This window comes from Adiantum capillus-veneris, chromosome 20 (assembly GCF_014529385.1).
Source record: "Adiantum capillus-veneris isolate H3 chromosome 20, ASM1452938v2, whole genome shotgun sequence".
NCBI lineage: Eukaryota > Viridiplantae > Streptophyta > Polypodiopsida > Polypodiales > Pteridaceae > Adiantum > Adiantum capillus-veneris.
Genome location: NC_140950.1, coordinates 41946023 through 41962029, shown reverse-complemented (window position 1 = coordinate 41962029; position 16007 = coordinate 41946023).

The window sequence follows — 16007 nt, the reverse complement described above, 5'->3', positions numbered from 1 at the left end:
ATGTATGTGATTTTTACTTTTTTCTTTGTCCCTTTTAATGTGGACAAGACATATTGTGCGGGGTCAATTGGCTGTCTGGTTGTTGACTTGAGGGCTTTCATAAAGGTGGTGGAAACCGCATGATTGGGCGTTGTATACCTTGGTGGCGTCTTAGCAAGGAAATAAAAGTGCTGGTGGTATAACCTTGCAGGCTCTTCCACCTGTTTGTGAATGAGGTCTGCAAATGTGGCGGTGGCGGTTTCTTTAGTGAAAGTTCCTGCCGTCTTTCTATCTCTTGCCCTCATTGTCATTCCTTTTGTTGGCAGTCTGAGTGCTTCTGCCACTATCTTGTTGGTAATCACAACTTCAACGTTATTCCCTTGAGGGTTAGAGATCTAAGTGGTGACATCTTCTTTCATTGTGGAAAAAAGCTCATAAGCCTTTTGGAAGTCCACTCCAGATGGCCCTTGTTCATAAAAATCTTTGAGTCCTAGCCTTCGGTTGGCTTCTCTGGTCTCGGGTTTTGCGGCGACATCATATACTTCTTTGAGTAGAAGTTGCAGATCTACCTTATGTCCCTCCTCTCTCTTGAATTGGCCAATGAACACTGTGGTGTTGTGCTAGCTCTTCAAGCTGTTCCTTTGAGAGATAGGTCACTTTTGCATTCTTGACTCAATCAGGGTCTAGTTGATATGGTGGTAGCTCTTGCAACTTTTCTTTTTGGTTAAGATTCTTCTTGACCCTCTCTACTGCTTGCATGGCTCTTGTTTAGTGAATAGAGTGTCAAAGTTCGCAAATTTTATAGATTTTTCTCTAAAATGTCCTTTATTCTAAAGTGTTGACAATTTTGGTTCAGTTTGCTTCAGATCAATTTTTGAACAAGCATAGATGCATAAAAACATGTAAGGAACAAAATAATAAAGTCCAAACAAAAAATTCTAGCAAAAGTAAATAATCGCGATTATTTACTTTTGAGTAATTTTTTTAACTTTTTGTGAATTTGGAATTACAAGCTTGAAGTATATACCAATTAGATACTCTGAGTAAAATATAGGCTCATTTGGATGCATAGGATGAAAATGGTACCAGATTTTGGCTTTAGGTCTCTAATACAATAGATATAAAGGAAATTTGAGATTTTGAGCTCCAAATTGTTCAAACTTGGCTAGTGGGCTTAGCACATCATGTACTTTGAATATATGATGGTAAAATAATGAAATTTCCCCATTTTGGTATGAAAGTAAATAATCACAATTATTAACTTTTCTACCAAAATCAACATTTTATGGCACAACTTGGTTCTAGGAATTGTATAGACCTTGTGTATGGGATATGAGGTGATTTGGATCAAGAAATGTGATCCATAACTCAAAAATTGGCTTGGAAAGACTTCTTTGCGTGTTTTGGCAATTTTTCAAGTTATATGTGATCATTTTGGCTTAGACTTGGTTTTTGGAATGTACTAGGTGTGTACAAATGATATGTGAGGTGATGATGTAACTTTCAAGCAAAAATAGTGCAAAAGTAAATAATCACGATTATTTACAGCTTCACATTTTTCTTGCAAAACTTAAATTTTTTGACCTAAACACATTCTATACACCTAAAACAAGTCCTAAAATTGAATATGGTAAAGTTTGGTCTTGCCGGCATTACTTTGTGCTTTGTCAACTCTGAAATCACCGATCTCTGTGACTACACTACGTGTTGAGTTGGTTAGTCATCTCTAAGGCTATGGACTTGTCCGCAACATAGTTGTGAAGCAACTCATCCAAGTTTGGCCAATTTGGAGTCAGTTTGACCTTGTATGTCGGATTTGACGCTTTGTAGCCTTCGAGCCGTTTTCTATTTTTTGAGGGCTTTGCTTGATTGATTTCATGAAACCAATCATATACATTGTGTATAAACCTCGTAGGCAAGTTGTTTGTGGAGTCAGAACCAAATTCTGGCATCTGCCAAAAACCTACCATTTCTACTGGGGACCCCCTCGATCCCTGCCGAATGGTCAATTGATGATAGAGAAAGGTTCCATTATGTTCAGGCATGCTACAATTCAAATCCCATCTAATTTGGTTGAGTTGACAGGCCGCTATGGTCAGTTTTTGGTCGTAGGTCTTCGTGCACTACTTAGATTCTAGGGTTTTTTCTAGGGGTACTAGTGTTGGGAAGGTGGCTAGAGAGGATGAAACCGGAGGGGATTCATGGCGTGGATGATGAGCAGTAGATGAGAGAGAGAGAGAGAGAGAGAGAGAGAGAGAGAGAGAGAGAGAGAGAGAGAGAGAGAGAAGTCGATACACAGAGGAGTAAAAAGAACACGCAACTTGTTTTGATTGATATTCCTTTCTTAAAACCTTACAATGTTTATAAATCCAAGAGAAGCCATGCAAACTTGACTTGCAACTGAAAATGAACTGCATGCTATAGGCGGGGTTCCCACGGGCTTGACACCGGACACTAGATATTCCCACAATTGGGCTTGTATACCCAACAAACCCCCCCCCCCCCCCCCCTTTGACTATAGCATAGGTGTGTGTATGTGTACTTCCTCAAACAACCATCAGCGTGAGACATACCACAACTCGACCAAACAACAAAGGGTGGTCTTACCACTTTTTATGTGGCAACGTCTATAACCCGTACAATTTCGACAGGATGACAACTGACAAGCATGACAATGACTGACAACAAATAATGTAAAAGGAGGCTTTGTTTGAAAGTTTATGACGGTTTTGACAATAGACAAAGGCTGACAAATCTAGGATACTTGAAGTGGACAAAAAAATGGTTTTGAAAAACTTGTACTGCAATCTCAAAGGAGATCTTGATGCTCATCATCCGTTGAAGTACCACTCATTTCTCGAAGAAAACTGTTGGTTTATGGATGTTTTTCATCTTCTCCAGATCAACATGTAGTATTGGATCAATCTTCGTCAAGCTATTCTCTGTCCAATCTAGTTCTCCAGTACCATATAGCTCTTTATAACCACCGTGGTCAACAAGGCCCTTTTGCAAAGCTTTGTTTAACTTCTTGGTTGTCACCAGCAAAATCTCCAATAGCTGCGTTTTTTGTTTTTTAATATGCAGGTAGCTTGCCTTCCACAATTTGGAAACTGACAAATTTCTTGATCTGCTAAGAGACTATGAGCATTGACGAGCACCGAATTCGGGGCGAAGGTACCCGAGGGTGTGAATACACCTTTGCTCGAAGCCAATTGAGCGGCCAATGTATAAGAATGTGAACACAAATATAAAGAAAAAACGATTTTTTTCTGCTGCAGACCAGCACGATGGCAAGCAAGGTAGGTTTACTCACAGCGGGCTGTACAAGCTGATTGGGAAGCACCTTATCTGTCAAAAATCACTGTTGAGGCCAGGGCGAAACCGTTGATGCATAAACCGCACGATTCCAAGCAGGTCGACAACGCCTTTGTTCTCTATGTAAGCGGCTCCTCCCGCCATCTCTACTCAAGTCCAGGCCGGGTTGCCAAAGCTCTGATACCATATGCTGGGAAGGCGGCTAGGGAGGATGAAGCCGGAGGGATTCATGGCGTGGATGATGAGCAGCAGATAAGCACGAGAGAGAGAGAGAGAGAGAGAGAGAGAGAGAGAGAAAGAAGTCGATACACAGAGGAGTAAAAAGAACACGCTACTTGTTTTGATTAATAATCCTTTCTTAAAACCTTACAATGTTTATAAAGCCAAGAGAAGCCATGCAAACTTGACTTGCAACTGAAAATGAACTGCATGCTATAGGCGGGGTTCCCGCGGGCTTGACACCGGACACTAGATATTCCCACAATTGGGCTTGTATACCCAACAACTAGCTTTTGGCCGTACAAAATGGATCATTGATGAGTAAAGAACTTATCCCCCATGTCTTGTACGAGATGGCGCTGAAAACGGGTGACTGTAGACTCCGAAAAGTACGCACAAAAGAGGTCGAGAAGCTCTCTCTCCAAAGGCAACAAGTGGAAATGAGGTGATTTTAGCCTATCTGAAATATCTATACCCGGACTTTCCGAACCATTTTTTCCCAAATTTCCCCGTTAGTCCTACTAGGCCGGGAAATCTATGTTAGACTCAAAAAAAATTCCAATCGGATTCCTTTAGCTCATTCTACAAGAATTTTGCAAAAGTAGGTCTGGCTGCCTAATTTAGGCTTCCTGCTTCCATCTTCCGATTTCATTGAAATTTTTTTGCTTGTTTGCCTTGTCTTTATGATTAGCCTCATGTCTTTAGTTTTTCCATTTGAGCTCCCTTGCTATTTATTATTAATTTTTGACCTGTTTATTGAGAAAAATCAGAGAAAATAACACAATGCGCAAAAAAGAAAACTAAAAATTCAATAATTAAGAAAATCGATTGAAAAATACACCTTTATTGTTTTTTATTTGATCTCTCTATTTTTAAATCTCAATATCGAGAAAAATGATAAAAAATAATAAAAAAGGACTTTTTTTTATGATTTTCTGATAGTATATACACTATTTACACTCATCGGGAAGATTTTATCAGTGAATTTTTCCATGTTGATGATATATAAGGGCATTATTAGTTAATTTTTCAAAAAGTCACATGTTAACATCAAACTTTTTTCCTCCCTATTCAAACATTACCCTTAATTACTTAGTACACTTCCACCCCTCCTAAATGGCGTACTCCGAGACGACTGTGTGCATGGGTTGAACAATCGTGTCCTATGCATAGCCTTGGTTGGCTCTATCATGCTTTGAAGATCAATGCAGTTCAAACCAATATGTTGTGCAAGAGTTGAGTCTTGAGTAATTAACTCCAGGGTTCTGATGTTGAGGCTTTCTGATGCTGTCTTCCAAAGAGAAAATCTTGTCGCTTTTGTGCTCTCTGTTTGATTGTACCATTAGGATGCTTCAGGACGTTGATTGCCTGTGGTTTTGGTATCACTTTTGATTGTTGTCGAGTTTTTCCCTGCCATTGATAGGTTGGTTTGCTTGGTGCGGAATGGTGTGGTGGAGTCTTCTGAGACTTAACTCTCCATTGCTTGATTGGTTTTCCCGTTTGTGGAGAAGATAAGTGCTCTTTTTTCTTCCAAATCCATTTCATGTTAGGTTCCCTTCTTGAAGAAGCTCGTCTCTGTGTTTTGAGCTTTGGAACCACCTTTGGTGTTGTTGATGATGTTTTGGGCACCCAGATTTGAATCGGCTTATCCTTAAGCTGTGCTTTTGGTACCCAAATTTGCCTGACTCCTTGCATGCTACCTATAGCATTTGCTTTTCAATAGGATGGAGAAGATTGATTACTTTGTGGTTTGGTCTGCTGATTGCTTCCTTTCCATTCTTCTTTGATTGGTGCAATTGGAACAATGAGTTGCCCGCCTTTAGGTGATAGCTTGATCTCATTTGTATCCCAATCTAGTACTGCTGTGTATGTCCGCATCCAGGGAATACCAAGGATCATCGTCTCATTCATGTGTTCATCTGGTAAGCATACAAACTAATGAGGACATGAACATCCATGTACTATCACGTTCAAGTTGACTACTCCCAATGTTGGTGTTGTGTTCTTGTTGCATCCTTTGATGGTCGCTATTCTTGTTGTCAATGATTGAGTCGTTTCTTTCTTGTACGTGGCATAACTGACTGCATTTACTCTAGCTCTTGTATCAACCAAATCATATGTGCTATGATTGTTGAGTTGTACTTTGATCATTAGGGAAAATTTGGACTCGCAAAGGGGCCTTATAAGGAGTTTGACTTCCTCTCTCATGTTCAAAACGGGCGTGCAGTAAATTTTTTGCAAATCAACTATAAACTTGGTGGAAATTTAACAGTTAGAATCCACTCTTCAAGCTCTTTCTATTGATGTATAATCTGCAAAACAGGCTTGGGATATTCTAGCAAGTCTTTATGCAAGCCGCAATGAGTCTAAAATTGCTTTGCTGCGTAAAGAGTTGGAGTCGAAGATTATGCATGAGGAAGATGATATGGACACTTTCCTTGCTAGTGTCAAGGATATCAATGAGAAACTTATTTCTGCAAGTGAAGTTATTTCAGACAGTGTCCTTGTGCAGACTGTTCTTGATGCCTTACCATATTCTTACCAGACTTTTGCTAGTACTTGGAGACTTATGACCCAAGGAAATCCAGAAGTTGTCAAGTTTGATGCATTATGCACATTGCTCTTGCAAGAGTCACTTTCCAGAAAAAATAGGACTAGACAGCGTGCAATTGAAGAGGCCCTTTTATTTCTTCTCAAAGAAAGGGTGGTAACAGCAATGCAACCACTTCTTATGGTTCTGTTGCGAGTGGAAATTTTTTTGTTTCTAATGCTTCTGCTGGCAGCAATTCGTCTGGACATTCTGGTGATAAGGGCAAAAAGAAGATGCATTGCCATTATTGTAAAGCCAATGATCACTTTATCAAGTCGTGTCCTAAGTTGAAGGCCAAAGAGGCTAAGAAGAAAGAGGGTGGTTCCACTGCAAATGCTGGTTCCACTACAAATGCAGCCATTGTTGAGTCTTCTGTGAAAGGAGACTGTGTTGCTGATGTTGATGCAGAATAGGCTTTTAGCGATGACTGCACTTACAATCCTGCTGTCCAGGATGCATGCTTGTCAGTTGCTACAGATTCAATTGTGTGGTATTTGGACATTGGTGCTACAAAGCACATTACCTCACATCGTGAATTGTTTACCTCTCTCGAGTCTATCCCTCATGGGAATTCAGTCACTTGTGCCAACAACACCTCTTATCCAGTTCAGGGAGTTGGAAAGATTGTGCTCATTGCTACTAATGGCAGTTCCTTCACACTTGTTGATGCACTTTATGTACCTGAAATCAAGAAGAATATCTTGTCTGTATCTGCACTTGCTAGACTTGGACTTGTAGTCAAATTTGTGGATGACAGATGTACACTTCATGATCTCAGTTTTGGTGATGAAATTGTTGCATCTGGGCTTTTGTGCCGTGGGCTGTATAAGCTCACTTTGTATGACAAGTGTGGACAAAATTTTGCATATGCTGTTGCAGATTCAAGGGCTATTTTAGATGCAAAACTTTGGCATGCACGTTTTGGTCATCTGAATTTTGACAGTTTGCTGCGTTTGCAAAAATCTGATATGGTTGCTTCTTTGTCACCTCTTGAAGCACCTGTCAAACATGTTTGTGAGGGCTGTATTTTGGGTAAGAGTCAGCGTTCTAAATTTCCAAAGGATGGTTCAGTTCGGGCCACATGCAGGTTGCAGCTTGTGCATAGTGATGTTTGTGGGCCCATGCAAACTCCGTCCTTGGGCAATTACCTGTACTTTGTGACTTTCATTGATGATTACTCCAGGCATGCATGGGTATTTCCGCTTAAAGAGAAGTCCGAAGTTTTTATGTGCTTCAAACAATTTCTGGATATGCCTGAAAATGTCTCTAAATGTACTGTGGGCACCCTCCGTTCCGATCGAGGGGTGGAGTATATGTCTCATGAATTTAATGCATTTCTGGCTAGTCGTGGGATAAAACACCAATGTACAATGCCTTATACACCTCAGCAAAATGGTGTTGCTGAGAGGAAAAAGAGGTCACTGACGGAAATGGAACGATGTATGGTCAAAAGTCAAGCTTTGCCGCATTCTTTTTGGCTTGAGGCCATCATGTGTGCCACTTGTGTACTTAACAGGTGTCCTACGAAAGCTTTACAGTCTATTACTCCATATGAAGCATGGCATGATAGAAAGCCTTCTATTGAGCACATGCGTGTTTTTGGCTGTTTGGCATATTCTTTGGTGCCACAAGTGCAGCACAGAAAATTGGATGATAAGGCTGTCAAATGTATTTTTGTTGGTTATAGTGCTGAAAGCAAAGGTTGCAGGTTGTATCATCCGCAAACAAAACGTATTCTGGTTTCTCGGGATGTAGTGTTTGTGGAAGATTCTGTTCAGCCCTTGCTGTCATGTACTAGAGACAGTAATGTAAGCTGACAAGACATTTATGACACTTTGTTGCCTCTTTTTAGTGGTGGAAATACGAATGTAAGTTCCAATGAGGCAAATGTACAGCCTATGGGGGTTTCTGAATTTTTTTTAGATCAGCCTATTACTGATGCAGATGTACATGATGTACTTGATGAGGAAAGGGCTAAAAATGAGCAAGCTAGAGGTATGCCAAAATGGCTGGTGCACACTTTGTGTGACAGTAAATTGGATGCACCTTTGTCTAGTCGTACTCATTCAGGCTCTCGCCATGCATCTTATGCATCAGATTGTTATGCTTTGGCTGTGTCTAGCTTACATGATGTTGAGGAGCCTCTGTCTTTTGATGAAGCACAGAATTCAAAAAATTGGATGGCTGCCATGCAATCAGAATATGATGCACTTATTGAAAATGACACATGGACTTTATGTGATTTGCCTCCTGGAAAAAAGGCCATTGGTACGAAGTGGGTTTACAAGTTGAAACGCAAGCCGGATGGTGAGATCGATCGCCATAAGGCTCGACTTGTTGCAAAAGTTTATGCACAGAAAAAAGGCATATCTTATGAAGAGACTTTTGCTCCCACTTGTCGTATGACTACTGTAAATTTTCTATGTGCATTGGCAGCTCATTTTGGTTGGGATGTACATCAATCAGACATTGTTACTGCTTTCTTGAATGGTGATATATTTAAGGAAGTTTATGTAACACAGCCTCGCGGTTTTGTCATAAAAGGACAAGAGGACAAAGTGTGCAGATGTAAGAAGGTTTTGTATGGGTTGAAGCAATCTCCTCGTGCTTGGTATGAGAAAGCTGACACTCGTTTGGTTAAATGAGGCTTTTGTAAGAGTCCAACAGAAAGCACATTGTATGTAAAGCATGAGGGTGATGTACTTCTCATTGTGGTTCTTTATGTTGATGATTTGATGATCACTGGAACAAATGAGAGACATTTTTCTGAATTTAAGGCTGATTTGAATGCTACTTTCAAGATGAAAGATTTGGGGATGTTGCATCATTACTTGGGTATACAGTTTAAGCAGTGTGATGGTGGTATTGCCTTGTGTCAGAAAAGTTATATAGAGACATTGCTATGTAAGTTTGGACTTGAGGATTGCAAACCTATTGCCACTCCCATGGAAACAGGTTTGAAGTTGAGTCTACATGATGCTGGCAATCCTGCTGATGTCACTCTTTACCAAACTGCTGTTGGCTGCCTCATTTATGTATGCAACACGAGGCCAGATATTCAGTTTTCAGTCTCACAGGTCAGCAGATTTATGCATAGCCCAGGGTCTAAGCATTGGCAGGCTGTCAAGAGGATTTTCCGTTACCTTAGTGGCACTTTAAATCTTGGCTTGTTTTATCCCAAGGGGGGATCATTGCCCGCAGACTTGCCAACACAGGACAACCTTGCAGATCTTTTCACAAAGGCATTGTCTCATGAGAAGCTTGAAGCTTTCCGCAAAGCTTTGGGCTTACTCCCCTTTGTGGATTGATCCTGTCCTCAGGGCATGGCACTTCCCTTTACTCATGTGCCAGCTCTTGTTCACTGTATCACTCCAGGGGAAATTTGTTACCATATACATGTGGTAGTGATATGTGTGAACACACTAGGACCACCTGGGCATTTTTTCCCTCTTTAGGAGGTTTTTCCCCCCGTGCATTGTATATACGCCCATCACTCTAGGGCTATCTATCTTTCCATGCACATAAGTAACACACTCTCTATTGTGTACCTTAAGCTTCCTTCGTCTTCTCCAAGCTGTGTGCGTTTCTATGAAACCCTAATTCCAACAGTAGAAGATGACAATGGGAGGACACCTTTAGACCTTCATTTAGCTTTGTACTATTTTTTATCAACTCATATTGAGTGTTGATTATAATTCCCTGAAACCATTTCCTATTTAGATAACCAACACAATGTTGATAATGTTTTTACAAAAGTCTCAAAAAGCCACAAAAGTGGCTGATCTTTTACAGGACTAGTGTTAAGGTCTCCAAGCCAAGTTTCAACAAGTTTGGACAAGTTTTGGTCAATTGATCATCAGTTTTCTGTGTGCAAACTAACTTTGCAAATTTGGTCATAATTTCCAATCCAATGATCCAAATCTTACCAAGTTTGGTTTGTGGGCTTATTACAACATGGTAAAGCTAGTAGTATGGTAAGTTGGTCAAAAACGTTGAAAAATAGGACAGATATAAATAATCGTGATTATTTACTAATGGTAACTTTTTTCATCTTTTTGGTCAACTGAGCATGTACACATGTTTATCACATCAATATAAGCCTATGAATCAAATTTCATCAAGTTTGGACAAATTTTTTCCAAGTTACACTCAAGATTCAGAAAGTCAGTACAAACTTTAGCTTTTACCCAATTTTTTGCCAGTTTGGTGATCGAAATCTTTTATGCCTTCACAAAAGTTGTTTGTACACATGCATTGAGTCAATGGTATGAACCTTGGTCAAATCTGAGCTGAAAGTTAATAACCACGATTATTAGCTTCAAGCTTGAAATGAACCAATTTTTGCACTTTTTTCAAGGACAGTCCTTTTATGAGTTATTTTAAGCCTATGAATCAAGTCAAAACTTAATTTGGTCTAAAATGTCAAGAAAAAGTAAATAATTTGAGTTTTGGTATACTCTTGAAATTTTACCTCAAAGTGTCCTTGAGCTCACCCACTAGTTCAGGCAACTTTTAAGCTTACTCTCCAGTCGGATTGAGTGATTTGGAGTCTTTTTGTGCTATTTCTAGCCGTAGACCTGAAATTTTGCACTTCAAATAACAACTCATACTTGATTCTTTCAGAGAGAGTAATGTTTTGAAATCCACCTCGGATCCTACTTACCCTACTCTTAGGTTCTCAGGCAATGGGGTTGTGGAAAGTATTCACAGATACTCGTTTTCTTGTTTTTGAAGGTTTCCTGAACATTGATCTTAAAACTTGTCTCATTTATCAATCATTCTCAAAATCCTACTCCAATTCTACAGTGCTAAAGTCCTAAAGACACTCGACAAGTACAATTTCCTCCAAGCTACCTCGACACAGCAAAAGACGACAATCTTACGCTATGCGGTTTCTAAAAGAAAGTTTTTAACTCTAGGAGATCCTAGAGGAATTTAAAGGATAACTTCACAAGCCGCTTGTGTTTTCCCCTAGTTTAGGTCTCTTCAATCCCCGGCAGCGGCGCCAAATGTGGGACGCGTGTCTAACCTCACTATCCTATCTTATTGTAGTATTAGCGAGAACCACGATTAAATTGTCAATCCATGGGACGAAGCTGAATCGACTAGTGCATAGAGGCTACAAGAGGTTGTCAATCTCTTGGAAAACAACTAACAACTCGCATCTAACTCAAGCTACACTCAAGTGATTGAAATCACCAAAAGCCAATCGCTCATCGGCAAACAAATCACATCCATTACAACATCAAATGACATCCAAACGTAACAAAACTTCTAGAACAAGTTTATAAGACCTAAGAACACATGCTTATGGTCTCAACCCCCACTTTAGGTCAAGTGCCAAAATCGCGATTATTAACAGTAGTGGATTTTTGACCTAGCCGTTTTCGACTCAGAATGCACCTAAATGCTTCGCAATGATGCCCCAATACCCCGCCTATTCTTAGTTGTTTATTTTGAAGTGTAAATTCCTACTTAAGGCCGCGGGTCAACGACACCAAAAGCTATGAAATACTCTGATGTGTTTACGTCAATGCGTAGAGCTCTTACCTGCGGTTGTAATGCAACAAACGACCTGACTGCAATGTGACAACCGGGGAGGGAGTAGGAAGCACAAGAAGGAGAGAAGTGAGCGTTGTTAGCTCACGCTGTGTATTTCATTATCCAAAACTTAATAATAACTTTAAAAAATTGACTTTTATATCTTAGCCAAGGCTTTTCGTGGTCAAAACTAATAATCTGGGAGTTCTACCAAAGATGGGTAATGACAGGTTGATACAATTTGGAAGCTTGTAGTCCCAGCTCATCAAGTACAAGGTTTATCCAAAAAATAATAGTTACAATATTCTTGTAGCCCCCGGCTCATAGTGTTTTTACAATGAGAACTCCAAAAAATGGTATCCGTGGTATCTGTGTTAGCTTGCTGCTAATAGTGGATCAGCCGTAAGCAACTCCTCTTCAAATGCTTTGGACCCAACTCGTGCAGCACTCTTCAAACAAATCTAGAGAAGACATAACATCTACGTCGGATCATGAATCTGATTGCTAATGAAGGCAACCTCCATATTTTCCAAAAATTCTTCCACATGTTCATCACTTCTTCCATGAAATTCCGGATAAGAGAAGGCCATGGCTACCCAAGTTTTGATGCTTTGAGAACCCTTCTAGCACAGGTGCAAGAACCCAAAACTTTTTACTGACTCAATCCCCAGAAACTTCAAAGGAGCTCAAGCTTTTAGAAAAGGATGGACACATGCACATCAAATGAGTTTTCATCATTAATCATGGAAATAACAACAGGCAAAGGAGATTCCAATATCTCTGTTAATCTTCTTGGCCCAAACATAAAGACTATGTGCTGTTGATAAAAAATCTTTTTGTCCACATGAACATTTATCTAGATTCTTTGTGCAAAATGAAAAGGAGTGAGCCGAGGTCCGTCGTGATTATCCATTAAAATCCATCCATGCAACTCTCAAGAAAGCATACTTGACTAATTACCCTCTGATTTTGCCAGAATTTTAGCATCATAACAACATAAATGGCTCAAAAGACCAAAAAACCATCCATCACAACTTGGGAAAATTTTGGCAGAGTTTTCCTAGAATTAGAGCAGTAAAAACCCAAAATAGCGACTATATATATATATGCATAACCTGCCAACAATGGTACTCAAGCATCAAGTAGGAATCACTAGTACATAGCCTACGACGACAAGGTCACGAAAATGGTGCTCTAGCCACCTGTATCACCGAAAGAATCTCACACTTGAGAATCCCCCAACTTAATTAAACCTTACCACGAGCCTCTCAAGGAGGTTTATGCAAATATCGTATAGTCAAGTCTCAAAAATCACTATCTTCCAGACCAAGTCTCAGAAATGCGTGGGACTGCCCAAATAAAACCAAGTATGGCTCCATAAAGGCGTACAATAACAGTATCCACAAGTAACATACAATACAAGACAATGCACTCAAACAGGTGCCAAATGATGCATACCCACGACAATTGCAAGTGACTTCGACTTGCCAGTATATCACTCTACTCCAGCTACATGTACCTGTGTGAATCACATGTACCTGTATTTGTACCTTGTAACCTGTAATATGTAATTTGCAATTTGCAATCTGTAATCTGCAATCTTGAAGCTGAAGGTACAAAGAAGATCCTCTGTGCGGGCGCCAAAAAAATGTGAGCGGGATGGAAACACACACAATGCCTCTCTAATCATCCGATATACACTCTTGGGATAATACACACACGCACTATGGGGCACCACTCGGCTTATACAACCCACCTAGCAGAGAGAGGGAACACACAGATGGAGTGAGAGGAGAGAGACTACACATTTTCCCACTCAATACACGCACACACACACAAATCAGCTCAAAGGAGAAATATTTTCCAGATGCTTAGATACAATTGATCTTGGGCCGACACCAATGGGGCAAATAGCTCACACTATATGGATGAAATATGCCAGATACAATCATAAATTTGAGGAGAGGCTTCGCTCACAGAAGAAACTTACATAACCAAAATAGTAGGAAAATAGTGAGAAATTTAGCAAAATGGACAGCTCCATTGCGCCCGGAATGGCCAAAAACACCAGTCTACAATATCAAAGTGCTCAAATCCGAGCTTAGATGAGCAGTTTATAGCCAAAACAGGCTCCAAAAACAGCAAAAATTGAGTTGCGGTTGTTCCTCCCCTTCTCTCCATATTTTTTTGGTTTTTTCCTCCGGTTTTTTAGTGTCCACACTTCACTTTATGCCTTGGGCACCTTTGGCCTGTTGATTGACCTCAAACGGGCCTCAAAAAAACTAAAAAATGGTCATGCAGTGCGTTTTTGTTACCCTTCTACATCCATCCGCACACTTGGCACTCAACTTTTCTCAATAATGCATCCCACAATCACATGAAGTGGCCCCCAAATATAGTTCTCATGATGACTTTTTTGCATAATTCATCACAACAAAACACTCCTGTTGTGTCCTCACTTATCCACGTGCAAGTCTTGATCCCATTTGTCCTCCTGACGCCATTGTATGCCACTTGGCACACCTGCTTACCTCATGGCGTTGGTCCGCTAATAGCTTCCTCGAGAAATTTTACACTCTACCAACTCCTGATTATTATAGAAAAACACACTGATACTGGTGACGATAAAAATCGATGTACTATGTACACGGTGTCCTACATGTACACATATGGGCCCCACGTAATCACCTGGCTCTGAAAAATGGAAAATTCTGTATTTGATGCACCATGCATGTGTATGTACATATGCATAATCACTTCTTCCAGAAAACTCCTAACACCGTGAGTGATGAAGTGTGTGAAGAAGATCTGGGAAGTTTCAAATATAGTTTTCAGGTGTCCACTTAGCATATTCTCTAGGGTGGCCTTTAAACGTCAAAAGATAATGATTATAAACCATGCCAATGCGTGTAGTGGTGGTTTCATCTTCAACTATTTAGTGTGCGATGAGTTTCTCTTCTTGATCTACAAGTGTAGGTGGTTCCTCAAATATATGATGTGTAGATAGGGGTCCTCAAAAGGGTCGTAATAAACTTATGTGAAATACATTGTGAACGTGCCAATGTGAAGGTAATTCTAAGTGAAATGAAACATCATTCATCATATCAAATTTTTTGAATGGACCATAAAAACAAAGAGCAAGCTTAACAAAAACATTTGTATCAACACTTTTAATTCTTCTCTTTTCAATTTGAAGCATAAGATAATCTTTTTCTTTAAATTCATATGCTTTTCGATGCTCATTAACATGCTTAGTGTACAATTCTTATGAATGCTTAATAACAGAGTACATCTTCATAAATATCATGAAAATTAGTAGTGAAAGTATCAGCAGTAGGCACAATGTTAGAAAGTCTTGAAACAGGAGTAGAAAGAGAATGAACATAAACAATCTCAATTGGAGACTTGCCTGTAGGAGAGTGAGTGGTATCGCTATAAGCAAACTATAAAATATGTAGGTAATCACCCCACTTAGCAAACTATAAAATATGTAAGTAATTATCCCACTTCTTGGATTGAGAAGACGCATAAGATGTTAATAAATGAACAATAGTAACCTCTATTTGACCATTAGACTTAGAATGGAATGCAAAAGTGAAATCGAGTATAGTGACAAGATTTTCAGAAACTGTAGTCCAAACAACACTATAAAATTTAGAATCTCTATAAGATATGATTATTTTTGGCAATCCTTGATGTGAAAAACAACTTTTCAAAAGAGAAGTGCAACTTGATTTGCCAGTGAGAGTTTTCTTGCATGGAATGAAATACGTTTGCTTAAAAAAGCAATCAATAACAATCCAAATCATATCATGTTTGTGAGCAATGAGTGAGAAATTAGTAACAAAGTCCATAGAAATGTGTTTTCAAGGTCCTTCAAGAATGGGGAGAGGGTGTAACAAACCTAATATTTTGGCAAACTTAAAAAGATAAAACATAATGGTTAACATCATTTTTTATAGCAGGCCAATGAAAATCACGACATAAGTTTTGAAAACCTCTATGTCCAATATAAGGTGGTTTATATAATTCTTTAATGAGTAAAACACAAAAAGGTTTTGTGACACATAGTTTTTGTTTGAAATAAAGGAAACTCTTTTGCATGGTGTATTCAAGAAAAGTGTGCACTAAATTTTCAAGCATATGCAACCAAATGGTTTTAAAGTCATCATCTTGTGTATAAGTATCAGGCATAGAATATAAAAAGTATCCATAATAATAGATAGATTACAAAGAGAGGGTCTTAGAATCAAAACATCGGCCACAATGTTTTCTTTACCAAGTTGATAGTGAATGTTGGGTTTAAAAAACTTCAAATGAAAGTAGCCCAGTTAATATGTATATGGTCTATTAGGGGTTGAGA